General features: G+C 41.8%; 1 long non-coding RNA gene across 2 annotated transcripts; it reads left to right on the plus strand.

The window, feature by feature from the left end:
* The first annotated feature begins 1539 nt into the window (after positions 1-1539).
* On the plus strand, positions 1540-22234 carry LOC142836271 (uncharacterized). Of its 2 annotated transcripts, none has more exons than XR_012908038.1 (3): positions 1540-1682; positions 19556-19698; positions 22007-22234. It is a non-coding gene; the product is annotated as an uncharacterized LOC142836271 (long non-coding RNA). The 2 variants fall into 2 exon arrangements; XR_012908037.1 differs by lacking the exon at positions 1540-1682 and adding an exon at positions 1887-1943.
* Positions 22235-26845: the final 4611 nt, after the last annotated feature.

A 26845-nucleotide genomic window follows, 5' to 3' on the forward strand; every position in this document is an offset into this window, starting at 1 on the left:
TAGAGAAAAAAGGAAGGGTGAAAGACAAAAGGATGAAGGGAGATAGTAAGGGAGGGAGGGAGGGAGGGAAAGAGACATGAAGGGAGAGAACGAGGGAGAAGGAATAGTTAAGAGGCAGTTTAATAAGCTGATTTTTTATATAACAATGGCTATCAGAAAACATCTTTAAAATATGGAAATGGCCCAGTGCAGCAAACCTAACTATAATTTATCATACAAGAAGGAACCAGAAAGGAGAGAATAGTAATTTTCATTCTAACGCTTCTGTGACTCCAAAGCCAGCTTTTATTAAGAAAAGTTTTTAGTTATTCACAATATTCATTCTCCCTGAAATTAACAAACTCTTTAATCCTCAAACTTTTAAATTCTCCCTGTTCTAGCTGATCACTTTGTAGTTCTGTTCTAGAAAAGCTCAGAGTAAATATTTCTCACAAATTATTTCTCCTGGGCGGAAAGCAGAGAAGGCTGATGGACTATGGGAGCCGAAAGACTTGCTGGGTTCCAGGGCGAGCCTCAGAATCTTTTCCAGGCTTTGAAACAATAACTACCCAAAGTGATGATTGTCACACAGACTACATTTGAAATGACTCCTTCATGCACACTGGACCTTCTGCAGTCCAACCACGAGAGGAACTCACATCCCATAACCCTCACATTTTCTGAGCTGCTGCACTGAATGTCAGAGCAGACTGACCTCAGAGTCCCCAACTTAGGCTTAGAAACAGACGATTCTATCAAAAAACCATAACACTCAAAGACAGGAATGAAGACAAATACTCCTCCTCATCTACTTTCAAATTCATGACCTCTTTTTTTAAAAAGTGTTATTTCACGCATATTTTATTTATATAAACACATATATTCCTAAATATAACCAGTTGAATACTTAAAATGTTCCTTGTATGTGTGTTTTCAGAGAAGGCCGCCCAAATGTAAGCTGAACAAAGATGACACCAGTGGACACACCAAGATGGATGAAGAAGTGCCCATGAGGCCTCAACCCCACACAGAGAACTACAGGCAACTGAGTAAGGCTAGGAGCAGAACCGCGTGGCCCTCCCTAGGGCCAAGTCCACCAATTGGCTGTCCAGTAGCAGGTTTTGTTTTAAAGCAGATGGGAATGAATGTGCAGCCATAGATTTTGGCTAATCATTAGTTACCTGATCACAGAATAATGTGTAGGAGATGGAAATGTCTCTGAATCCAGTAACATACATTAACAGTTTAATTCTAGAGGTAGCTCCGGTGATCCTCAGAAAGAAGTTCTGTAGCTTCCTCTTGGCTTTCTTATTTACTTTTTGCCCTCTGCCCTAATTTTTCCTTGGGTTTTAACAGAAAAGGAAAAAGTCCTTGGTGTTCCTTCAAAGGGAAAAGAAAGAACTGTTCATGCCCCAGCGAGGAGTGTCAATCTGTGATCCATGCCCAGTCTCGCTGAACTCCTGAGTCCTGACTTGACCCGACTTCTCAGAACACCATATTCAAAGCTGAGTTTCCAAGAGGAGCGGCCTTCTTTACACCAGTTGCTCTCTGATAGCTAAAGCAGGCACCAGGAAGTTAGACAACGACTGTCCCATCTACTGTGCTGAGGTCACCAGCCTGTGAGACAAAGAAGTCACCCACCTGCCACATCATCCTGGAGATGGGAAGAGAGATCTCAGCTGGAGTTAGAAAGCAGTCCTTAGGTTAGTTATCTGGGTGGATATAAATCTGCCCGCCTTTAAGGGCCGATCTATATCTAGCAGACAGCACTACTTCATAAATAGTAACCTCCTCTTTCCCTCCCAGTCTGGTGGCCGCCACCCTTTATCCTCTGGTTTCTTTGCTGCCCTGGTCTCCGTTGAGTGTCTTCCAACAGTTGCTTATTTGCTTACTGGCTTTTCCTGCACTCTCGCTCATAAGTTCAACAAGGACAGGCTTTCTTTTATCAGGATCTTCTGCACATGGTAGGTAAATGTTTGCTGAATAAGTGGACTGATTCTGTTTGCCTTGGTGAGATGTTTAGAGGATGGCTCAAAAGTATATTTGAATAAATAAATAGGATTATCTTAATAGTTGTTCCGTGTAAACACCTGTAAGAATACATAACTGGAGGTAAGTGATGCATGAGGATAAGATTCAAGTATGAAATTTTAATGTTACTTTAGCAGAGAATATTAAAGTGAGAGAGGCAGGGGCCGTCTCAATGCGTTAAGCCATTGGAGGCACAGAGAACAACACACAGCATGTCTAAGCAAGCAGCTCCAACTATAAATTATCTTGCATGGTGCTTTGCTTTGAAGACAAAGCCCGGGGATTACGGAGAGGAAGAGTACACCTGCCGAACGAAGTTCATATATCTGTTTCCTACTCTGTTATTAGCAAAGGGAATCACAGTGGTTTGCTGCCTTGTTTAAGTTGCTTTGTGTATGTGAAATGAAATTTTAGGAAATTTGTTAGAAAAAGAACAGACGTTTTCGTTTTCTTTATTATAATGACTCGGTGCCAAGATTATAATAAGAATGCAAAATGGAATACAAACATCCATTTTTTATCAGAAGTTATTCTCTGGGGGAGGAAAATTGTGAATTTTTTTCATATTTAATAGTTCTGTTTGAAGAAACCATTTGTGATATAATTCAAAAGATATTGTGTCATCAAACTTGGCAATAAAATGGAAGATAACTAAAAGGCAGCTTAGTGTATTCATGGGATAAAACAGTAACGTGTAAAACAGTATCTTTGGAAATTCTCTCAGTAACAACATTGTAAGCGGTGAGAGGCAAGCTGTAGCAGTCTTGGGTAGGTAAAGCACCGAGACATTAAACTGCAAGTCATTATGAAGAAATAAATACAATTTTACTATTTTGAGTTCCGAAGCAACTTAATAAATATTACAGATTACTTCAACTTCCCATCCATACTGACATACTTTGCCCATATATGAGGGTTGGCTAAGGAATGTGAGATAAATCGTATCAATTGAGCAGATTGGAAAATGTGAGGAAGTGAAGCAAGGTCACGCGGAAATTCCGAGTCAACGTCAAAGTAGGTAGTACTGAGGAAGAAATGAGGGTATGGAATCTGGGAGGTGGTGATGAACATGGCTAGGGCTGTTAGAGTTTATTCATGCTGGATCCTGATCACGGTCTATGGATGGAATGGCTTAAATATGCCTGAAAATTCTAGACATTGGAATTCTCCACTCCCCCAAGATCTCTTAAATATCAGGAATTATAATAATACTTATTCGGTTGGTTATAGTTCTGTTTCTGAACGTTCACTATAATAAAATATTGAAGCAGTAATTTATAAAGAATAAATTTATTTTTGATAGTTCTAGAGGCTAGGAACTGTGAGATTAAGGGGCCAGAAGCTGCCATGGGCTTTCTTGGTGAGTCACACCATAGTGAAAAGCAAAAGTATAAAAGTATAAGAGGCAAAGGTGTGCGTATGTGTCCAATATTTCCCTCTTTGTATACTCATGATAGTGAGCTTATTTAACAACAGTAGTATTAATGATTCACCCTGTTCTCAAGGAGCAATCCGCCTGCACTGGGCTAGACCTGCTTGCTCTGTTTCACTGAAGATTCAAATTTCAAAACACACCTATATGGGGAGGCATTTGGACTGTAGCATATCTTTATGAAATTTTCTGATTCTGATTCATGGTCTTTGAAATCTTACGTAGTAGAGTTTTTACATTTATAGAGAAAATACACCCCACAAGTCATAATTCAGATTTAGGAGTTCCAGAATAAAATCAGTTGAGGCTGGAAAAAAGGTTCGCTTGTTAAGACATTTGTCTTTCATGCAGATGATCTAAGTTAAGTTCTCAGCTCCCACATGGTGACTCATAGCCACTAGAAACTCCAGCTCCAGGACATCTAACGCCTCCCCCTTCCTTTTTCCTCCTGGGTGCCTGTGCTGCATGTAAATTCATGCAGGTGCACACACATATATAGAAAATAAAAGTAAGTACATCTTTAAAAATATCTGTCAGGATACCTTATCTAGAGCTATTGAATACTATATTAGGCTCAGAGGTTCTCTATGTGTTATAAAAAGGAATAGAAGAATTAATATAAACAGAAAAAAAGTAACTCCCACAGTTCCAATAATGGCGAGATACAGCATCCTTAGAAAGCCTCTTGCACATATTGAGTCTCTCAAGGCTGTTAAGAAAAATCTTAAGAAGAGTCTCTCCACCTACACAAAATAACTCCAGTTAGATCAGATTAGACCAAATAAAAATGCCCATGTGTAATGAATGCAATGCTCTTGGGTAGACAGGAAGGAGCATGGCCAGGGAAGACACAGAGGGAGAGCACAGTAAAACCTGAAACCATGTGTTCCTTTTTCTGGTGTGAGCCTAAATAGCCTGTGGGCGTGGTCCTGACCCTCCCTAAGGAGGGGTCAGTGCTTGGAAGGCTGGGAGTTGGAGTCCAGATCAAGGCAACTCCCAGGCCAGGGGCTGGGGTGACACTTCCAACCCAATATTACATTCCAGACTCTTTGGATATAGGGGTGTTAGAGCGCTGGTTTCTCACTTTTGACCAAACAAAGGCAACCAACAATGATTACAGAATCTTCAGCTTATTTATAACATCTCTTAGGAAATCTAGACAAGAATTCAAAGATTAGAACTCCAGAGCTTCTTGCCGTGCACCGTGCCCCCGTGTCCGCTGGCACCCAATTCGCGAGCTTCGGGCAAGGGGGCTGGAGGTTAAAATACACAGACACACACAGACAGAGAGACAGAGACACGGATCATCCTTGAATTCCCCAAGAATGCCCCCTTTATTGTGTTCAGGGGCAGATTATATAGAGATAGCCACGCCCCAGCCAAACCCACCAGAAACCACTCTCTTGCCATCAGGAACTCCTGAAGGTCTCGTGCTCAGAGCAGCTGTAGGCACTCAGATCAGGGGATTACAAGAAATTCAGGATCTGGGGTCTCGCTGCTCCCAACAGCTTCTGATTAATGCAATAGCTACACAAAGTATGGGAACCATACTTTACCTCTTTCTCTGGGTTACATCTTTCCATTCATTAAAAATTAAAATATATTTAAAAATAAAGAGTCAAATGATAGGACTGTTTCTTTTTTTAAAAAATTTTTTATTTGTTCTTTGGAAGTTTCATATTTATATGATACAATTTGATGATATCCATCCACCAGCTCTTCCCTGTAACTTCCTCTAGTGCTCACCGACTCTGTCTTTCTTCCAACGTCAGGCCCTCCTCTCTCTCTCTCTCTCTCTCTCTCTCTCTCTCTCTCTCTCTCTCTCTCTCTGTATAATTATAGACTATTAACAACCCCCCACTGAGTCCATTGTATACATGGTTGTGGAGCCACTCAGAAGTGCACAGGCAAATGAACAAATACCATGTCCCCAAAGGAGACTGAGTCTCCCCTCCTCAGACACATCAAGGGCTAATAACTCCTACACCAGTGGTGGGCTTGTTGCTCATCCTTGCTGGGAATTCAGCTTTCTTGATCTTGTCCAGGTAACCAGAGCTGCTGTGAATCAGTGTGTGCAATAGCCAAGGCCTGCTAAGAAGTCAGCGTTTCACAGCCCTCTTCTCCATCTGCCTGCTTGTACGTTCTTCCTGCCCCCTTTTGTGAAATGTCCCCTAAACATCGCATGAGGAGAGGGTAGCATAGGTGACCCATCTGTAGCCGAGAGCTCCTCACATGCAGCGTGAGACTGCCTTGGTGGCCACAGCTTTGCTAGTGTTGGGTGGTGCTGACCATAAAGAGAGTTAGGACTTATTTTGGTTTGTCTTAGGTATTTGCAAAACGTATGTGTTAAAATGGTTACTTCACTTAGTATTCTTCTTATGTTTTGAAGTTTAGCATTTTCTTTACTAAATTGCCCTTTTATTTATTTCTGACCATTTTGATCATAAAACTGATTATTTATTGGCCAATAGAAAGATTTTGTGTAGTAAGAATGAGTGGTTGTTGAGTTGTTGCTTTTTTGTTTTGTTTTTGTTTGTTTTTTTGAGACAGGGTTTCTCTGTGTAGCTTTGAAGTCTGTCCTGGAACGAATGAGTTTTATACATACTTCTTACAGAACCTATTTGTTGGTTGACTTTATGGGATTTTGTACTAAGAAGAATTGTTTTATTTTGTTATAGAAAACAATTATAGTTATTTTCTTCATGGCTTCTATGCTCTCTTATTGCTTAATGTTTTTCCCATCTTTAAGTATATTCTAAAAACATACCTACAGGTTTTAGAAATACACCTGACAATGTTTGTAGTTTAAGTTATTTTTATTTTAGATCCATGTTTGGATTCTTTATTCTCTTTCATTTATCTACTGACTAGTCCTACACCAATATTATATTAATCTGATTGATGTAATTTAGTAATTTAATTACCAGGTGGGTATGATGTTATTATCTTAGTTCTCCTCCAAAATAATGATATTGATCTTACATTGGTTCTTCCACTTGAAATTCACAGTATTCCCTGTTTCTTAGGAAATTCATCAATGGTTGCATTAAATATGGGCTCTCACTGGGGGACAACATCCAGGTTTTGGTGTAGCTTTGCTCCTCCCTTTCCTCAATCTTTAGTGTACACCTTGTTCTAAAACTTCCCCTAAGGGGTGAGAGGTTCTCTAGAATGTAATAGCCATTGAGTTCTTGGTGCTTCAACATTGAACTAAGTATGCTAGTGTTTATGTAACTGATCTGATAGGTTAACCAGGGAAAACGGCAATGAAGACAAGGAGTGAAACAAGGGAGAAGGCACACATTATCACCTGGCTGTAAGCCTAGGAAACTGAGCACATAGAGCAGACTGGACGATCGTAGACCAATTGGTTCACCGTGAAGGTGGCAGCAGGGTGGTGCTCATCTCTAGGCACTTCGATGCAACTGAGGTCAGAGTTCAAGACCCTGAATCACTTCAAAGAGTTGCAGGTTCAGCTGTTGTTGTCAGGGGAAACAATGCATCACGTCACAGCTTTGTTCTAACTAGACTGTCCAAGAGCATCACAGAACTCTGCCGTCCTTTGTAGCATTCGCTTCACCTCCCTGATCAGCAGGAGAACAAGGTTTCTGCACTGTAACTTGGCCTTACATGTTCAACATTATAAATCCAGTTATCATGAAAACAAGGGAAATGGTTTAATTTTTGGAAAATTGACAGAAAAAATTCTTCCATATTTCCACCTGTACTTCCCGTATTATAGACAATATTTCCACGTTCACATTTATGCTTAAGGCCACACGCTAGCCTCCAGACTTCCATTAAGGTCTACCACAGACCATTTTTTAAAAAGGCTGTTTTATCTTACATAGTAGGTTTGGCTTACAGCATACTCATAATTGTGTCTGTGCTCTATTTGGTATGCTAGACAGCCAAGATTTTCTGCTAATATTTTGGCATAAAAATCACTTCAATGCTTGAGTAACCCAGTATTAATGCCTACTTAATTAATCTGAATATATTTGGTGGGCTTTGAGGGTCAAAGTAAATGTTCATTCTTTTGCTCTTCCTCCCTCCCTCTCCCTTCCTTCCTCCCAACCTCCCTCCTCCTTTCCTTCCTTCCATCCCTACCTCCTTCATTCCTTCCTCCCCTGACTCTCCTTTTCTTTGTGGTGTGATGATTGAACTCAGGGCCTTGCCCAGGCCAGGAAGGAGCTCTCCTGCCCTAACCCCTAGTCTTTCATTGTGATTGTAATTGCTTTCAAAGATGAAGCTCAGCTAGGAAGGGTTCTGGCTGTAGGTAAGAACAGAGTATATAGAAAAGTCTATTTTCAAAAAGCTAAAGGTAAGAAATTTTAGAGAAAACCATAATTCAAACATGATAAAAATCACCGGGAAATAAGCACCAAGTGCCACAGGCATAGAAAAGGTCACTCAGTTATTTTGTGAATCAAGACAGAGACTGAAGGTTATGATCAGAGATGCCCGAGGTTCCAATAAGTCAACGGGACAGTTGGGATGGATTCCTGGACAGTTTAAAAACAAAATATATTCTAAAGGACTGGAGGCCATTAATGGGATGGTTGAGGATTACGCAATGGGGGCTGCTCACTCTCTCTTTCTCTTCAGATTTCTCTTAGCAAACCTCAGCCAGTGCTTTTAAGATAACAGACTCAGCCCGCAGCAGGGGCTGTAGAGGAGGGGGATGGGAAGGTGCTGGCCCTTTGGGGGTATCATCCTCACCTTGATCTGGTTAGAGACACTAGTCACTGTATCACTCCTGGAGCCCATTGCAACCTCTGTTTCCATCTTGCCTTATACAACGGCTTGCTTTCCCACTTGTCTGTGTCTCCTGACTCCTGCAGTCTCCCCCACAAGCCTATCTTATGGAAACACTGGTTATGGCCAGGTTTCCATGGCTGCAGCTAGTCCCCTTAAGAAATGAGACTTTTACTTTAAGTATCTACAGCATTATTGGTCTAAATCTGTGTATGTGTTGTGTTTGTAGATGATTAGACATGAGGTGACCTTGACAGTCTGAGAAGTCCAGGGAGAAGTCATATTCGACCAAGCGAAAATTGATATAGCACCTTTATAAGTTCTTTATTTACTGCTCTAATGGGTCTATGAAATTGATATCACAAATAGATATATGTGATAACACTCAAAGGAAGGAAATATTCAGGAAGATGTTTAATTAATGAAAACTATTTTCCTGATTGGATGTCACATACACATGAACACTTTTTTTTTAGGAGAATACTGGAAGATTCTATAAGTATTTATGTTGTGAATCTTAGAAATCTCTATTTTCCTTTACTGGGCAGATAACATGGGGGTCCATCAGAGAATGCCTAAGGGAAAAGCACTTTTCAGCTTAGGACATGATCTGCTGTGCTGCCAGTGCAGTGGAAGACAGGCTTTTCTTGGGTCCTGACATTAACATATTAATTTCCTGCCAGTAACAAGAGGAACATAGCTTGAGGACCTGCCCTTTCTTATGCCATGTGTGTGATGAGATGTAGATTTATTATCAATAAGGCTGGGAGTGGCCCCTTTACTCCCTCATTCAACAGGGCTTTACTTCAGGAAGTCCCTGCAGCCAGCAGAGTTCTGGAAGGAGTGTTTTCTGGATGACAGCTACGGGCCTCATATTTTCGACTAATTGGCAGTGAGAACTGGCTTATTCTATGCCTTTGGCCTGCTGTTACAAAAATGGAAAGAAAAGTAGTGCGAAATTTAAGAATGGGTAATTTTCCTACTGGCTAGAGTAGACCACTGTATGAAGTAAATTTGAGTTCAATCTTAGCTTTATGGCAAACTGTTTTTGTAATGGCAAGATTAGGGAAGTTATAATCATCAATTTATACCACTCTTATTTGAGGTCTCAAAGACTCCAACTGTAGTCATAGAGCCCAGAGATTGTTCTGGTTTGAAGCCAGTACAGTCCACTGGAAAGGTTGATAAGAGTTGAGATTTTGAACATAGGCTATATAGACGTTTATGTTAAGAATCCCTTAAAAATATATGTTTTAGTTGCATTTCTGTTGTTTTGATAAGAACAGCAAAAAAAAAACTTTGAAGGAGGGAGGGTTTATTTGACTTACAATTTTAAGTTCCAGTCTATTATTGAGGGGAAGCCAAAACAGCATTGACTTTTTACAGTCAAGAGCAGAGAGAAATGAGTGTATAAATGATGTTTATCTTATTCCCATCTAGTTTCCTCTTGTTCTGTACAATTCAGGACCCTGGGCGCAAGGAACGGTGCTATGCACAATGGATTGGTCTCACTATACCAGTTAATAATCAAGTCAATAACTCACAATCATGCCACAGGGTAACTTGATCTAAAAAATCATCAGGTTGGCATTTAAAACCAGCTATCACAATATTTGAGGGCTTATTCTCTTGTATTGTGAATGAATTTTTTGGAATACTTATCATTGAGGATTTATATTAAATGTAGGAATATAATATTCATATATCGAATATTATCTGCACAAAAATGAGTTGTGCAGCCACCAAAATGTGTATTTTTAAAACCAAACATATAATCAAAGCCAACATTCTTTCTTCCCCAAATCTTTGTTTTTTTCCTGTACTGCATCTTAAAATTCACACCATTGAACTTCCAGGCACTTGCTCATGGTTAAGAAGTATCCCAAGCTGGCTATAAAGAGCATTTTTTCCTTCTAAATATGAGATCCAGGGGGCCTGTTTCAGCAGCAGCCACCTTACAGAAAGAAGCTTAGAAAACTTAAAGGTCTCAGAACTCCTCCAGTTTTAGGATGTTTTCTACAGAAAACACCGATTTCTGCCTGCCTTTAGCCTTTCATTCTGCACATTTATAGTCACTACCAAATGGAATTTCAGTGCGTTACCACCTCCCTATAGAGAACCTGTTCACAAAGAGGGTTTGGATTTATAGTTTTCTAAGCTCCCTAATGAAGATCAATCCACCACAAATGCTTTGGATTGTTGTAGACATCAGACATTGTACCAAACTATTTTTCAATTATGTTTAACTCTGTGGAAATTAGAAGGTTTATTTTCATGGGGTTTCTTCTGATTTTGGCATTTTGTTAATGAACTTCTTATTTTCAAACCAGTAATAAATGGCTGCAAAGAGTTCAAGATTCTTCTTCTTCTTCTTCTTTTTTTTTTTTAAATCTCCGAAGCTGGGTTTTCTGTTCTTATCATACCTTTGAAGATTCCAAAGCTGTAATAAGCCCGCAGGCTGGGCTGCTCTCGTCATCCGTCAGACCTTCCTGGAGATGGCAGCAGAGTACGCAGAAGCCGGCTCACTGGCCACACCGCATACACAAGATTAATGGGGCTGTGCCTTTCTGGGAACCGCTCTACTGAAATGCATCAGCCTCTTCTGCTCCCAGTGACAGGGCAGGTAGAAAGGGAGCTGATGTATGTATTAATTTGATTTTTAATTACATTGGGTAGCTTCCAAAAAGCCCTGTTCGCACTGCAGCTTTTGTTTTTCACCCCCCCCCCCCCCCCCCACCGAAGCTTCTCCTGTCTGTGTTTGTGTGCTGTTCTAATTTCTTTTCTGGTGGAAGTACTGCGAGATCTTCAGAACGAAAATCTTGCGAGGCCTTCATTTTATGGATCCATCCATAGCATTTGTTCTCTTTCCTTCATTTTCGGATAGCTATTTCTAATCTTGTAGCACACTGCATTTCAATCCCTCTGGGTTGTCAGATTTTTCGAATCTATAATGGGATGATTAACTGGCAAGGCAATACACAGCCTAATAACAGATTGCAAAGGACATCATGTTAGACATTGTAAAAGCCCTCTTTATTCCAAAGTATACATCCAATAATACCCCAGAAGACATGAGTAATGAGCATTGTTCCCAGAATAACAGGGACCCCATTGCTTTGGAATTTGGGCAGAAATGTTATTAAACTGAAAAAGAGAGAACTTCGTTGTACTGAATTGCAACTGTTGGTTTCAATGCTGAACTTGTTGGTCAAGTGCTGTTGCCTCGGATCAGTGAAAGCTCATATAAGACCAAAATATGTCACTAGTTGCGTGGGTCCTATAAGAAATTCTGCTTTGGAAGGAGCTAAACGAAAGACTTTTTAATTTAAAGTTCCACTGTTATTTTTTTTTCAGATAAAATGTGTAACTGTCTCTTGAGAGTGTTTTTGAAGTAAAATGTGCTTTTAAGATGAGAGGGAAGAGCTCTGTGGATGATGGGTAAAGGTTTCTAACCCCTGTGGATGATGGGTGAAAGTTTCCAACCCCTATGGATGATGGGTAAATTTTTCAATCCCAAATTGAGCTGAGGAAAGTAACTTACTTTTTCAGACGCTAGTTCAATAAAATGAATTGATAAAATTACTATTTCTGGTTAGATTGTCCAGCTAGAATAATGCATTTTTGTTGCATGAGGGCTTTTTTTTAAACTGCAAGTATCCCCAGGAACATTATTGTGTATTATATAATATGGAAATTCTGAACTGTTGGTTTACATTCTGATAATTGTGAAGCTAAATGCCAGTCATTTCTATCTGTTCACTTGTGGGAGGGAACTTGAGCTAAGGGAAAGGATCACTGAGAGAAAGGCTTCCACTCAGCTTCCAAATCTGGTTTCTTTTTTAGATGCTATTATTTAACTCTAAGATGCTTTGTGGCTGGGTGAGGGCTTCTGTAGATACTAGGGAAACATTCTTGTGGAGTAATGTAATTACATCTATTGTAATGTAATGACAGACTTGCACACTTATACAGGGCCAAGTGGAGGTGGTGGCGCATGCCCTTAATCCCAGCACTCAGGAGGCAGAGGCAAGCGCATCTCTGAGTTCTAGGTCAGTCTGGTCTACGAAGCGAGTTCCAGGACAGGATCCCAAACTACACAGAGAAACCCTGCTTTGGAAAACCAAAACCAACCCAATGCAAACCAAACCAAACCAAACTAAAACCAAACACACACACACACATACACACACACACACACACACACACACACACACACACACTACCCCAAAACCACAAGAAACAAACAAATTTAACTCAAATAGAATGGTGAGATAGATACACTTAAGCATGGACATATTCACTTTAAAGGATATGGTTCTTGAAAGATAAAGATCCCCACTGCTTTTCTCTTTCCATGTTCTTTCCCCCTTGGAAATGTTTTAAGAGAGAAGACAGGAGAGCTGAATCCCCTACACGCGTGGAGGGTGTTTGCTTTAGTGTCTTTGAGAGGGGTGTAGGTGAGAGAGTTTTGTCGTGGGAAGGGAAAATGATCAAGTCTCGGGGGGACAGGGAAAGAAATATTGAACATGTTTAGAATTAGGAGCAGTCTGGAAGTTTGTGTCCCCGCCCCCCTTTAGCATCTCTTGGATGGGAGCTGCTGCAGGCTCTTATCTCAGTGATAGCTATGCTTTTCTGTAAAGTTGCCAGGCATCAGGCAATGTTTTGGGTTCTTAAGTATGCTAACAAATTTGATATTCAACAATATTCCTTCGTGGAAGAGTTTGTATTTGTCTCACATTTTAAAAAATGAGGCATAAATGAGTTAAATAATTAAGAAAGGTAAAACAGTAAACAATCTTGAATATGGTGTTCTGAGCCTATTCCTCCAATGACCGGAAACCTGCACTGTGGTCTGAAGGCCGCAAGTGTCTCTCTATGGACAGTTCAGGGCTCTCAAGGTGGGAGGACCAGTGCTTGATTGAAACATGAAGGAAAATCAGCAACTGCAATGTCCGGAGTCAGCCCGGACTGAGGGTCCGGTCCATTTCCACCTTTCTGAAATAAACATGAGGCTATAGTGCCCAGTGAAGAGGCAAGCCACCTTGGTGGTGATTGAGACTGGACTCTCTGCCAGCCAGGCAAGGGGGCAGCCTGCAATTGAAGACGCCAAGCACACTGAATGTCTTCTGGATGTCCTCACTGGATAACAGGCATGGCAAGCTAAACATGACCAAAATTAGACTCCTGACCTACCCCTCAGACCACTTCCCCCCTGTAGACCTTTCCATAGCAAGCCCGGCCACTCCATTTCCTACTTGTTAAGCCCTCAAACTCAGATTAACCTCCCACCCCTTCAGAATCTGGGCAGTCCTTGCTGCCCCGTGGATAATGTCTCATGCAAATTGTCATCAGGTCTGAATTACTGCGGTAGCTTTTGGAATGGTTCCCTCTTCGTCCTTTGATGCTCTCAATGTAGCAGCCAACCTGACTGTTCCTCCCAGACCCTCTCCCTACACTAGCTCAGCACCTTCCTGCTTTACAAAGAGAAAGGGCCACTATCCCAATTACAACCTACACATCTGACAACTAGCTCCTCTGGTCTTGTCACCGACACTTCCAGACTTGTCACTCAGCTTTCGTGATATCAGTTTTTTTTTTCTTCTACCTCCAGGGCATTTGAATTCACCTTCTCTTCCACGTGGTGTGTTCTGCCTTTAGCTTTCTGCGTGGCTAACTACTTTCTTCTCATCTCAATTTAATGGTTCAGTTAAGGGATTCCCTGACCAACCTATCCCTAAAGATAATAGCTCCACACGTCCAGCTAGTCAGACCCCTTTCACTTCATGTATTCCCCTGGAACACAATATTGTCTAATAGCCTATCATTTACCATGTATAATGTCCAGATTTATTATTGATTCCTAGCTCATCATAAAAGCCAGGTGTTTGTTTATTTGGCTTTATTCATGATTGATTGCTGCTGATGTTGAGGTAGGGTCTCAGGGGCCCTAGGTTGCTCTTTAACTCTGTTACACACACAGTGTAGCTAAGTTTAACCTTAAGCATCTGATCTTTCTGCTTCTGCCTCTCAAGTGCTGGGGTTATTGGTGTTTACAACCATGCCCATTTTGCAAAACTTCTTTTCATCACCCCTTTCTCTTTGACACAGAGCCTGGCACATGTGTTTTGAGTGAGTAAGTGGGTTCATAGAAATAAAAAGATTTGATATGCCTTGCACCTTAGTCTTGTGACAAGATTTGTTTACACTTATTTGTAAAATTGCAAGGATGATCAGTGTACACTGGAAGTTAACTTTGTCATCTAATATGACAAGCAGCCTGATCGATGAACAAACCAACAAGATGGTCTGCCATTTCAATGTCTAAGGCATTTAAAATACATAACATAAAATAAAAAACGGTTTATTGTTTGACTTGTCAGATTCATCTAGACACAGATCTCTCTCTCTCTCTCTCTCTCTCTCTCTCTCTCTCTCTCTCTCTCTCTCTCTCTCTCTGTGTGTGTGTGTGTGTGTGTGTGTGTGTGGTGTAGGTGCCGGCGGAGTCTAGAATCAGATTTCAGATTCCCTGCAAGTAGAGTTGTAGGTGCTTGTGAGAATGTTCTGGGACTGGGATATGGATATCCTGACAATACCTCTGAGGATCCCTTGGGTTAAATCAAAAGAATTCTCCCAACTTTGTCACTTCTTTTCCTATAATTCTATGTACTGATAATACAAAACCTATCATTTTTTTTTGTTTGTGACACTCAGTAGCATCTGGGTTTACAAAGTACTTTTTAAACTCAGACAAATACCAGGAATACAGCTTAAGTGACTTTATAACCTTTGATTAGTTTACCTATTTAATTTCTGTCTAGTCATCCAAGAAATAGGTATATAGACAGATATCATATTTAGCCAATTAAGTTTTAAAATTATTTGAAATATCCAGGAGATGAAGAGAATAAGAAAAAGGGAGAGATGGAGGGAGACCTCAGATTTCTGCAATTCTCATTATTCTTAAAATAGCAGTTTCTTAAATACCTCATTCTGGGGATAAAAAGGTGTAATGAAACAGGAAACACAGCGCTGTTTGAACCTGGTGTTTGTGAGAGACTAACATAAGAACGGCCCAACAGTATGAAGCCTCTGTATATTTCTCCAAGTCATACTCATTAAGATCTGAAGACCATACACATATTGGGCTCCTTCTAGGATAATGTCTCCCCCACTGTTAAAATTCCTCCAATGAAACCCATCTGTGAGCTTCTACAGGATGCTCATGACATGCATTTAAATTGCTCGTTGTGTTCCAGAAACCTCTTCTTCCTGCAAACAAGTGGTGACCTCTATGCTCTCCGTTCATCCAAGGGACAGACACTGTGCATCATCCCAGGCAGGCTGCCAAATGACGGCCACATCCTGTTCTATGCAAAAACACACATTTCCATTACACCAAGATAATTAGGAGAAGTAGCATAGAGGAATATGAGTAATTCCATCAGTAATTACAGCAATTACACCCTTAATTGCCATGCCACCTCCAGTGTCACTATATATATATATATATATATATATATATATGTGTGTGTGTGTGTGTGTGTGTGTGTGTGTGTGTGTGTGTGTGTGCTGGCATTTTACAGAGAAAACACTCATATGTTTTATATTAAAAATGTACCTACCTGGTTGTGTCAGATTCCTCTCTAGGTTAAAAGATAATTGGAGTAAAATAGATTCATTACCACGAACAAAGCAAAATGCATTATACTGTTATGGTCATTGTCTTTATTGAGCTTTTTCAAGAGACAATTTCTATGATTTTGAAAAATGTGGGAACAAAAGCTAAGGATCTAAAAAACATCATTTTGGATAGGGAGGAACTATGTAGGGTTTGAGTAGGGGAGGAACATGGCAGGGGGAGGGACTGTGAAGGGGAGAAGCTGGGGGGGAGCAGGGAGCTGTGCCTGTTGGAGGGTCAAGAGGTAGGGGTGGAAGAACCTGGTAGGGGAAGAGCTGTGTATGGGGAGGTGCTAGGCAGAGGAATAAGTAAAATCCACAGGTCTTTACAGGTCAGTGAATTTGGACAAAAATGTCCAGCATTTCAACAACTAGAGACTATTTCCTCCGTTACCCAGGGTATTCACGGTCATATCTCATGCTGAGTTTACTCTGTGGCTCCAGTGGCTCGCAGAGTTGAAGATCCTTGCCTTTGCTCGTGAACCATGTTATCCTTGTGAAATAAGCATTCAAGCTCTTTTCTTTCTAAACTGAGTCAACTTTTAATCATAGAGCTCATTGACAGTGAGATGTGAACCACTTGTGACATTCGACCATTGCGAAATTGTCTCCCAGTCTGTGTCTTGCTTTTTAATTGTTTTTTCTTTTTATTAAAAATTTCTACCTCCTCCCCTCCTCCCATTTCCCTCCCCCTATTCCCCTTCCCCCTCTCTCTCTAGTCCAAAGAACAGTCAGAGTTCCCTGCCCTGTGGGAAGTCCAAGGTCCTCCCCACTACATCCAGGTCTAGGTAGGTGAGCATCCAAACAGACTAGGCTCCCACAAAGCCAGTACATGCAGTAGAATCAAAACCCAGTGCCATTGTTCTTGGCTTCTCAGTCAGCCCTCATTGTCAGCCACATTCAGAGAGTCCAGTTTGATCACATGCTCCATCAGTCCCAGTCTAGCTGGCCTTAGTGAGCTCTCATTAAATCAGCCCCACCATCTCAGTAAGTGGGTGCACCCTTCGCGGTCCTGACTTCCTTGCTCATGTTCTCCCTCCTTCTGCTCCTCCTTTGGACCTTGGGAGCTCAGTCCACTACTCCAATGTGGGTCTCTGTCTCTATCTCCATCCATCGCCAGATGAAGGTTCTATGGTGATATGGAAGATATTCATCAGTGTGCCTATAGGATAGGGCCAGTTCAGGCACCCTCTCCTCAGCTGCCCAAGGAACAAGCTGGGGACATCTCCTTGGACACCTGGGAACCCCTCTAGAGTCAAGCCTCTTGCCAACCCTAAAATGGCTCCTTTAATTAAGAATCTACTTCCCTGCTCCCATATTCACCCTTCCTCCATCCCAACTATCCCATTCCCCCAAGCTCTCCCCATCCTCCCCTTCTCCCTTCTCTCTCCCCCTCTCCCCTTACCCCCACCCCACCCCACCCTCAAGTAGACAAGATTTCCAGGCAAAAATTGGGAACTTTTTAATTGTTTTTGTGCTTTGTTTCTAACAAATTTTGTTTTGATGTAGTTACTATTTTATAAGTAGCATTATTTTGTTTCTTATGAAATAGTTTCTTGCTTCAACTAATGAAAGCATTCATTTTTTAGGTTTTAAAATCTTAAAGAGTTTTAGCTGTAAGCACATGCATTTATAATTCATTTTGAATCACTTTTATGCAGTGGCTGAAGGTGGAGACAATCTTCTTTCATGTGTTTTAAGTTACTCCAAATCTGTTGGTTGGCAAGTCTTTCTTCATTGATTCACCCTGAGCCTGTGTTGAAAATGCCAACTATACACATATGTGTCTAATTTGAAGACTATACTATTCCCATTGTGTATTTGCCCATCATTATTCAATACTACACTCTCTTGACTTTTGGTACTATACTACACAGTATGGATTTTTAACTTACTGATTCCATGTTTTGCTAGTCTATACAGTTAACTCCTTATATGCTGACTTTATGCAATTTGTTTATGAGTTCTAGTAGGTTTTCTGTAGACTATCTATGATTTTTTTTATCTTCATAATTAGTAACCTTACAAATAAGAACATCTGGAATTTTCCTTTCTAATCTTGCTGCCTTTGCCTTTCAGTTCCAATTACAGATTTTAACAAATAATTGAACTCAAATTCCCTCAGGAAAATATATGTCGTTCACCCAACTCCCTTGTTATTCCTCTAAAAAGGACTTCTAGAACATGCCTGATTTGGATGTACCATATAAATTGTCTTTGGGAATATTTTACTGAAAGAAAAGGTTCTTTGGGATGTGAAAATCTAGAGGGGGGAATTCTGTTGCTGCTCTTCTGGATTCATTACGCCAGGAACATGAGTGAGGATGTGTTCTTTGATAGTCAAGGATTGAAATACACTATTACTCTGATTTCCAGCTCTCAGATTTCACAATTTCACAGTTTTACAAGACATGTGCTTCATTGCTTTTCATATATCCCCAGGCCTGACTATCTTTCTCTATGTTTTATTAACCACATTCAATATGGAAGAAATTTGGTAGAAAATACTGAGGTTCATTAGGAATACTCAATGAAAGAGATAAGCGTGTCTATTCTGGGTTACACCCCCGCTTGCCAGATTCAGTGAGATAACTAAGTCAATCGAAGTGATGACTCTCCCACACCCTAGAAAAGGAAATTAAAAGTTGGAAAGAAGCTATGTGTTTTGCCTGTGTGCTGAGATGCCTGTGTGTGTGTTGGGTGGGGGATGTCTTCAGATGCTCTTTCATTATCCTAGACAAACAAGCACTAGGCTTCTGTGTATGCACTGGCACAGCCTGAATTAAGGTGCATTGTTTGCTCAGTTAATGCGTGCTTTGGAGGCCCCATTATTTGCTTATAAAGCTCCGAAATCCCTTTGTAGATCCATCATCTTGGAATGACAGCTTCGAGAGGTGGAGGCTGATGGAGTGCTTCCTCTGGCAACTGTGTTTGCCCTGCCATGGGCACAGCCCACAGAGAGGAGGCTGCTGATGGGTGATGCTTCTTTCTGTCACCCCAGTGATGGCACAGCCAGAAATAGCAGACAGCGTGTGAGGAGACGATGATAGAGTATGGAGGAGGCACAGAGTGACAATTACCCAGACTATGGCAGGCCTTCTCCCAGAGTGACTGAGAACTGGCTGAACCGCCACTTACGGAGAGGCACAAAGTGGGGATCTTTTTATGTCATGCCTGAGAAACCCTCCTCGTATTCAGCAGGGAGGGAAACTCTGCTTATCTCTCTCCCTGTCCTGCTTACAATTTCCATAGGAATGAAAAGCAAGAGATATCTGTTGGTTTTTGCTGAATTATGGACATCTGGCTATTCCAAGTGCAGACATAGTCACACCTCCCTTTCCCCTCACTTCCAAAGGTTGTCATTTTGTACTCTGGGATGGTGGCTTTGCATTTGGAAACCTACAGGTGTATTTAATATCGTCTTATGTTAAGAAGCATGACCTCAGAATAGCACCGCATATATTCCATGCAGATAAATGTTTTCTAGATGATGTGGTTTGTATGTGAGATGGTCCCCACAGTTCATGGGTTTGAACACTTGGTTCTGAGTTGGTGGCACTGTTTGGGAAACTTGAGGAACCTTTACCAGGGGTAGCCTTGCTGCAGGAGGTGGGTCAGTAGGGGCAGGGGTTGAGTTTTGATCCCACTTTCTATCCCCTTTCTGCCTCTTGACTGTAGGCACCATGTGGCTCACACATCTGTTGCCTTCCCTTCTACGATGGACTGTGTCTCTTCAAACCATGAGCCCAAATAAGCCCTTTCCCCTCAAGTAACTTCCTGCCAGGCCCTGGATCACAGCAAGCAAGGAAGTAATGCCTGAGGTAATCAAGAATGTGGTTCCACAAAGCTAAATGTCATTTTGACATTAGGTGCCTTCTGTGATGGACAGGAAACTGAAAACCAGGAAGTGCTCAGAGGAAGGCACTCTTGGGGTTTAGTTGATGTGTGTCTTATGATAGGCAACCCACGAAGTGAGTTGTACTAACTCATCTCCCAATCTTGTTTCCTTCAATTCTGACTCTAGAGGAATCTCAAGAATGTGGAGGCATAAAATCACGGGAGGGGTTTGAATGAAAATATGGTGACTAAGAACAGATATCTTATTCTGTACATTTTGGGAAGAAAATAATATACCCGATTTTTGCACATTTTGACGGAGCTAGTGTGTTGGAGAGTAAGTTATAAGATCAAAAGTTTTGAGAGGGTTGGCTCAACGTCTCAGTAAAGTGTTTGCTGCACAAACACGAGGACCTGAATATGATCTCCAGCCCCCCAGTAAAAGGATAGATGCAGTAGCACAGTTATAATATTGCACAGCTGATGAGGCAGAGGCAGGGGGATCCCTCAGGCTTGCTGGCTAGCTAGTCTGTGCTATTTAGTGATTCCCAGATCCAGTGGAGAGACCTAGTCTCAAAAACCAAGGTGGGGCAGCTCCTGGAGAATGACACCAGAGATTGACTTCTGACTTCTGCATAAACACACACACACACACGCACACTCACACACACGCACACACACACACAACACACGCACACACACACGCACACTCACACACACACACTCACACACACACACTCACACACACATTCACACACACACACGCACACACGCACGCACACACACTCACACACACACTCACACATACACACACACTCTCTCTCACACACACACACACGCACACATGTGCACACACACGCACTCATGAGCACTTAGAAAAGTGTGACATACCAAGGGAATACATAAATGGACTTTCTCTATAACATAAAACTCACTGCTCAGAAGTACAAAGCAAGGCCTCGTCTGTGCCTGTGACAAGTCTTCTCCCTTGAAGCTGTCCTGTTGCTTTCCCAAAGCTAAATTGCGGCATGGCCAGTGGGCAGGCAGAAGCGTGTGGGTTCCCATTGTGGACATATTCCATCTGAAGACCATTAAGAATCTGCTCCGCCAGCCCCGTGTCATTCTCATTAAACACTAATCAAAAGGCCGGGCTCCTCCTTTGCTGTGTCCCCTATGCCTTTTAATGCACCTGCAAATAAAACGAAAGGGACTGAATGGACTGAAGCTTCGACCGGTCCTCACAGCTCGGCGGCACGGTCACAAGTTGCTTCTCTGGGTAATTTACCAGGTTTCCTGCTGCCTGATAAAACACAGGTGCTCAGCCTGTCATCCAGGGCGATGATTTATTAGCTTTAGTGGTACCACAGACCTCAGGCACCAGGCACTAAATCAAGAGAATATATAGGGAAATAATGTGTTTTCCAATGGTGACCCATGGAGACTCTTTAGCTGTGCATACCCTCTACCCACCGTGGTTGGTTTCACCATTTCTCCTCATTATTTCAAAGCCCACAGGATTCACTTCCTGTCTTAATTTCTCCCCTACCAGGATGGCCTCGGCGCCGGCTCTATTGCTATAGATTTCTAGTTGATCCCTCGAACCGCTGAAGACTTCCAGCTAATGAGTAGGAGAGAGGGAACCTCAAGGGCTTTGTAGACGTCAGGGACTCGGGATCTGGCTTCTGGCTTCACTTTGATATAGTTACCAGACAACAAAACCTCCCATTGGCCTTTTAAATAACTCTCCTTTGAGGTTAAATATGTCCAGACCTTTATTTAAAATATTTCATATACTAAATTTCTCCTCCTGGAAACTTGTGAGGAGGGGGCCTGCTTTCGTGTTTCCATGACAGTGACTATCAATCAAAGTGACTCCTTCTTGATTATCAGAGCCCAATGAACATATTAGAGAAATCTTTAATTACTATTAAATGCCTGCCAAACATGGAACAGGAAGAAAAAAAATCAGCCAGTCAATCAAAGTGGAAGCTTGGTGTGGGTTCTGAATTTTTAATGAAGGGACAGAGCGGAGCTGTAAAGGGAGTCTTTGGTAAGAAAGTAAACACAGAGAAGAAACTGTCCCACGGTCTGGGAAGCTCTGGAAAGAGCAGAGCTGTCAGGGGAAAGTCAGCGATCTGCACTCTCAAGGAAGGTGATGAGAAGGCAGACACCTGTTATATCCGCCAGGTAAAGAATATAGAACTTAGCTTTTCTCTGATTGTCAGTGCACAGCCCAGACTAAGCCAGACTCCACGTGTGAACCTCACAGTCTGCCCTTCCCTCCTGATACAGGTCATCCAAGTTTCACCCTCTACTGGAAGAACAGAGGAATTCAGTGGAGTTGTACCTGGTTTACACAACCAAAGAGCATCCATCAGAGATCCGCCTTTCATTTATCTCCTGCTCATTGTTCATCATAATCACCACCATCATAATTTACCTTGTTGTTCTTGGCAATTTGAAATTACTACAAGCAAGTAACAAAAGTGTAAGAAACGTCTTTCCTTCCATTAAAGTTTTTATTGGCCAGAAGAAGTGTGATTTATATAACCTAATCCTCATGGGTGGACTATTTATTATTATTTGTTTTTCAGCTTTATTAGTAAATCTATAGTGTTTAATTTTAAAAACTTGTTCAATGTTTTTGCTAAGCTACATCCCAGGGGAAGTGTCTGCCCATTTCAAGCTGTAATTCATCTGACCAGATCCCTGTAAAATTTTATACTACTTTATACTTTAATTCAACATTGATGAGTCTTCACTTCTTCCCATTTTCAGCAAATACTGATGAGGCAGTTTTCCAAGGTTATCAGTTTGGAAAGGAAAGAATTTATCTCACTGTTTAGTCTAAGTCCTCCCAGTTATTGGTGAGACCGAACTCGGCTTGTATGAGACTGGCAGGATTCCTACAAGCATGTCTTCCTTAGCCCTTTGTCTCTTCACTGTCGTGCTCCTGTGTGCTGCTTTTATAATTTATATATCAAAACATTCTGTACATTCCTTTGTGACCTGTGGTGCATTTTAGTTTTTGCTTGTGTACATGCAGGTGTGTGTACATGCTTGCGTGTTCATGTAGCCAGCCTTAGTTGTCATTCCTCAGAAGATGTCCACCTTGTTTTCCTTCGCGATTTGGGAGATCTCTGATTATGCTACACTGGCCGGCCACATGGCTTAGGGCATCTTCCCATCCCATGAACCCACCCCTGGGATTGGTGTTTTATGAGGCTGCACATTTGTGTGTGTTAACCACTCTGCTAATGAAGTCATCTTCTCAGACCCTTTGCATTTTTGAAAGTTTTCTTTTCAGCTTTATTTTTGCTATATTATATTGTTTTTTGTGTGTAAAATTTTGTATTTGCACTATTATTTTTTCTTATGGATTTGTGTCATGTTTAGAAAAACTTTCTTCCAAATTGAACTAAGCATGACTGTGGGTATCTGTTAGTCCCTCTATATTTTCATGATTTACATTTAATTCTTTGTTCCTAATTTGTGTTGAAAGACTTCCAGGAAAAGGCCAGTAGAATGCTTAATAGCACTGCCCGAGAAAACTTCAGGACTCAATGTCAAGTGGGTTACGTTGTTGGAATCGGTATCAGCTTCTGCTGGTTTTGTGCATAAAGAGGCACAAATATGCCATCCATTTTTCCATGAGTACCAATCTGTTTTCTTGCCCATGTTGCCCTCTCTCTGCATCTTTGCAAAACCCCTGGCCTTTCACTGCCTGTCCAGGGCTTTCGCCATCTGCTTTCCTTTGCTTTCTGATAGTCATGCCTTCCTGTTGTTGGCCTGCCTGCTTGATTCCTGACCTTGTATTTGTCTGACTCTCCAGGAGCTGTGAACCTCTGTCTTCCTTGTGTCTGCTTAATTCCTACCTCACTGCTTCTGCCTGCCCTTTGATGCTCAGTCCTTCCTGATGCCGGTGTGACTAACTGCCTGCTCTCTTGTCTGCCCGACTGCCCTCCTGTCTGTCTGCCTGCCTTTCTGCAGGTTTGCTAATCTGCCTGTTTCTTATCTGTCTGCCTGTCTATCTCCTGTCTGCTGCCTGCTGCTCTGTCTGCTTGTCTGTTTGCCTTCTTGTTGGCTTATCACAGTTCAACTTCAGTGAATTGTTGGCCCTCTCTATTTCAAATTCTCACCACTTGAACCCTCTATATTATTTATTTTGGTTTTTTGTATCCATATCTCAGTCTCCTCTCCTCAGTTTCTTTTAAGGTCTATGATTTTAGCCTGTGACTAGGTGTCAATCTTTGACAACTGAGGGATGTGTGTATTCCTTATGTCCCTTGGACTTGCTTTGGAGTTCTGGCATCCTCTGGAGTGAACTGTCCAACTCTAGGAGTTTTTTGTTTAGTTCAAAGAACAGCCTGTCACTGAGGTGACACAGAAGGCCTAGTCATGTTGTGCATGTGGCAGAGCCAGAGTTATAGTTGTGGAGTGCCAGCTTCATGATGGATCCCAGAGGAGAGCCATCCAGGAGCCTAGGGTGTTAGCTCAGGTAGATCCAGCTGAGTCGCACATGTTCATCTTGCAGGTGGGAGGTTAGAGCCTTTTTTAGTTGCTCCTCCCCAGGGAAAGGCAGCAGCTTACATCTCGCTACCTGCTGGGCAGAACTGAAAAGCATAGTTTGAAGTGAATTTAGTGGTGACAAGGGTGTGAAGAATGAGTCTGCAAGCAGAACAGTAGGACCAGAGAGCTATTTAGAGCTGGATTTCATCTCGTTCTAGTTAGTGTCTTGAACAAGTATTTGCTTCAGATTTACTTCAGTTACTTCAGATGGCAACAAGAAAATCCATACCTGTCTCATATGAAAGTAAATTAAGGAGCACTGTAACTCAACTAGGTAATATATGCAAACTGCTTAAAACAGTCAGGTACAGTAAGCACTCAAAAAGTGGTATTTATCATCTTTGTAAGCAGTGTTTTATCAATAGCTACCTAGAGATGTTTCCTAAGCTTTTACATCAGGCCTGCTTTCTCAAAGCTCAGCAAAGCTGGCCAAGAGTGTATTAGGTTGAGGTTACAGGAGGTGCTTCTGGCAGTTAATCCAGTTAAAATGAGCCTCACTTTGGTGCATTTGAGCCCAGACCTAGAGTATCAATGAACAGCTCCAAGGGCTGAGACTCAGAACAGATGTCAGACACACTGGGAACACAAAGGTCCCATTAGCAGCTCTACCACACCTATAATTTCTTTCTCTTCTATCCCCATTAATTGAAAAAAAATGGGACATTGCATATCTCGATGCAAAACAAACTCTCACCTTAAAGGGAACCAGAGATATTTTATTCTGGAGCCAAATGTTAGTTGATGTGAGAGTGTCATATATCAATCTGTGGATTTCATTGGTTAAGCAATAAAGAAACTGCTTGGCCCTGATAGGTTAAAACATAGATGGGAGGAGTAAACAGAAAAGACTGATGGGAGGAAGAGGAAGTGAGCTCAGACTCGACAGCTCTGCTCCAGAGACGCCATGCTCCCCTCTCCTGGGCGGATGCGGGGATTGCTCTGCTCTCTGAGGCACACACAATGAAGCTCCGACCCAGGATGGACGTAGGCTAGAATATCCCTGGTAAGCCACCTCGTGGGCTACACAGATAATTAGAAATGGGCTAGTCCAGGTGCGAGAATTAGCCTAGAAGAGGCTAGATAGAAATGGGCCAAGCAGTGTTTAAATGAATACAGTTTGTGTGTTGTTATTTCGGGGCACAAGCTAGCCAGGCAGCTGGGGTGCTGGGGACGCATCCCTGCCGCTTCCTATTACAACAGTTAGTGAATGTGACTAAAGGATATGGGTTTAGCTTGCTTCAAATACCATATCCCAACATGGCAGGATTTTCCTGATTACAGCGCCAAAATGTCAAAAATCAAGGTTCTTTTCTAATAATAGGCAGAACCTTCAAGTAAGTGGGTTACCCCAGGGTGGGGAAAATTCTTGCTATAGACCTCAGATGATGACATTTTTAGCTTTTGTGTAGGGTTTACCTAATGGCCATGAGGAGGGATGTCAGGTCAGATATAGAGGTGGGCAATGATAGCTAGGAACAGGGCAAAGATAATGAATAGCTAGGAACAGGGCCAAGAAAATGCAAGATAACTTGGCTCAGGACCTCCAACATTTCAGCTCTGTTCAATGACAGAACTTCTAATCTGTCATTCAGCATTGTAGAGTCTTTAACCCAGATTTGAAAATTTTTTTGGAGGGAGTGGTTATGGGTTCGGTTTGTTCACAGACAAATTCAGTATGTTCCTAGAACATGGAAGAGAAGATGTGCACAGATGTGTCAGAAGACACATATTTTCTCTGTTCTTTGCAATGATGAATGCAAAGAGAAAATTTTGTGAGGAACAGGGACATTTAAAGGAGCAGTTATATTCTTGTTATATTTATTATTACTTAGGACTAAGGCAGAAGGGCCCAGCACAAACAAGGAAGAAGTTTATATGCTCTAAATTTTAACTGAGGAAATAGTCTAGGCAGCTCCCCTTATGGATCACATCCAGGGGAGGAAGTTGACATAAAGGCCAGCCTCCAGGAAGATGGCTGCTGAGGCTGTCTAATGCCTTAAAAGACCAGACAGGAAATGAGCCCCTTAAAATGAGGAGCCTGGCATGCAAAATGCTAACCAGCTGTCTGGCAAAGAGCCCATAGAGCCAGCGGCAGCAGGTGGCTGGAATGATCTAGAAGGGCTTGCTATGTGGCATGAGGTATATGAGGTGAAACTTTCCCTTTCATTCTGTGAATATATAATTCAATTTGAAATCACTCACTATTAGTGCTTTCAGAATTGGAATTTTGGAATAGTTACGGGGTAGGCAGATGAAATACAGAGTCCAGCCACAGGTAAATAGGATTGGAGCAAAGGCTGCCCAAGGGCGCCAGGTCACACCTTTATGTCTACAATAGAGTATAAAATAAGTGGAGAAGAAGCCAGTCTGTTGACTGAGTGGTAAAACTATCATCTGGTCTACAGCGGGAAAGAGGTGAGGGGAAGTTTTGTTAATGGTGTTAGTGGGATTGGGCTTTGGCAGATTTCATAGTGGACACCTGTTCACCAAACCACCAACTTCTTTGGATGAGTGGTCAGAGACAGGTGCTGAGCATCTGTGACTTTGTAAAGGACTGTCTCA

The sequence above is a fragment of the Microtus pennsylvanicus genome, chromosome 16, assembly GCF_037038515.1.
Source record: "Microtus pennsylvanicus isolate mMicPen1 chromosome 16, mMicPen1.hap1, whole genome shotgun sequence".
Lineage (NCBI taxonomy): Eukaryota > Metazoa > Chordata > Mammalia > Rodentia > Cricetidae > Microtus > Microtus pennsylvanicus.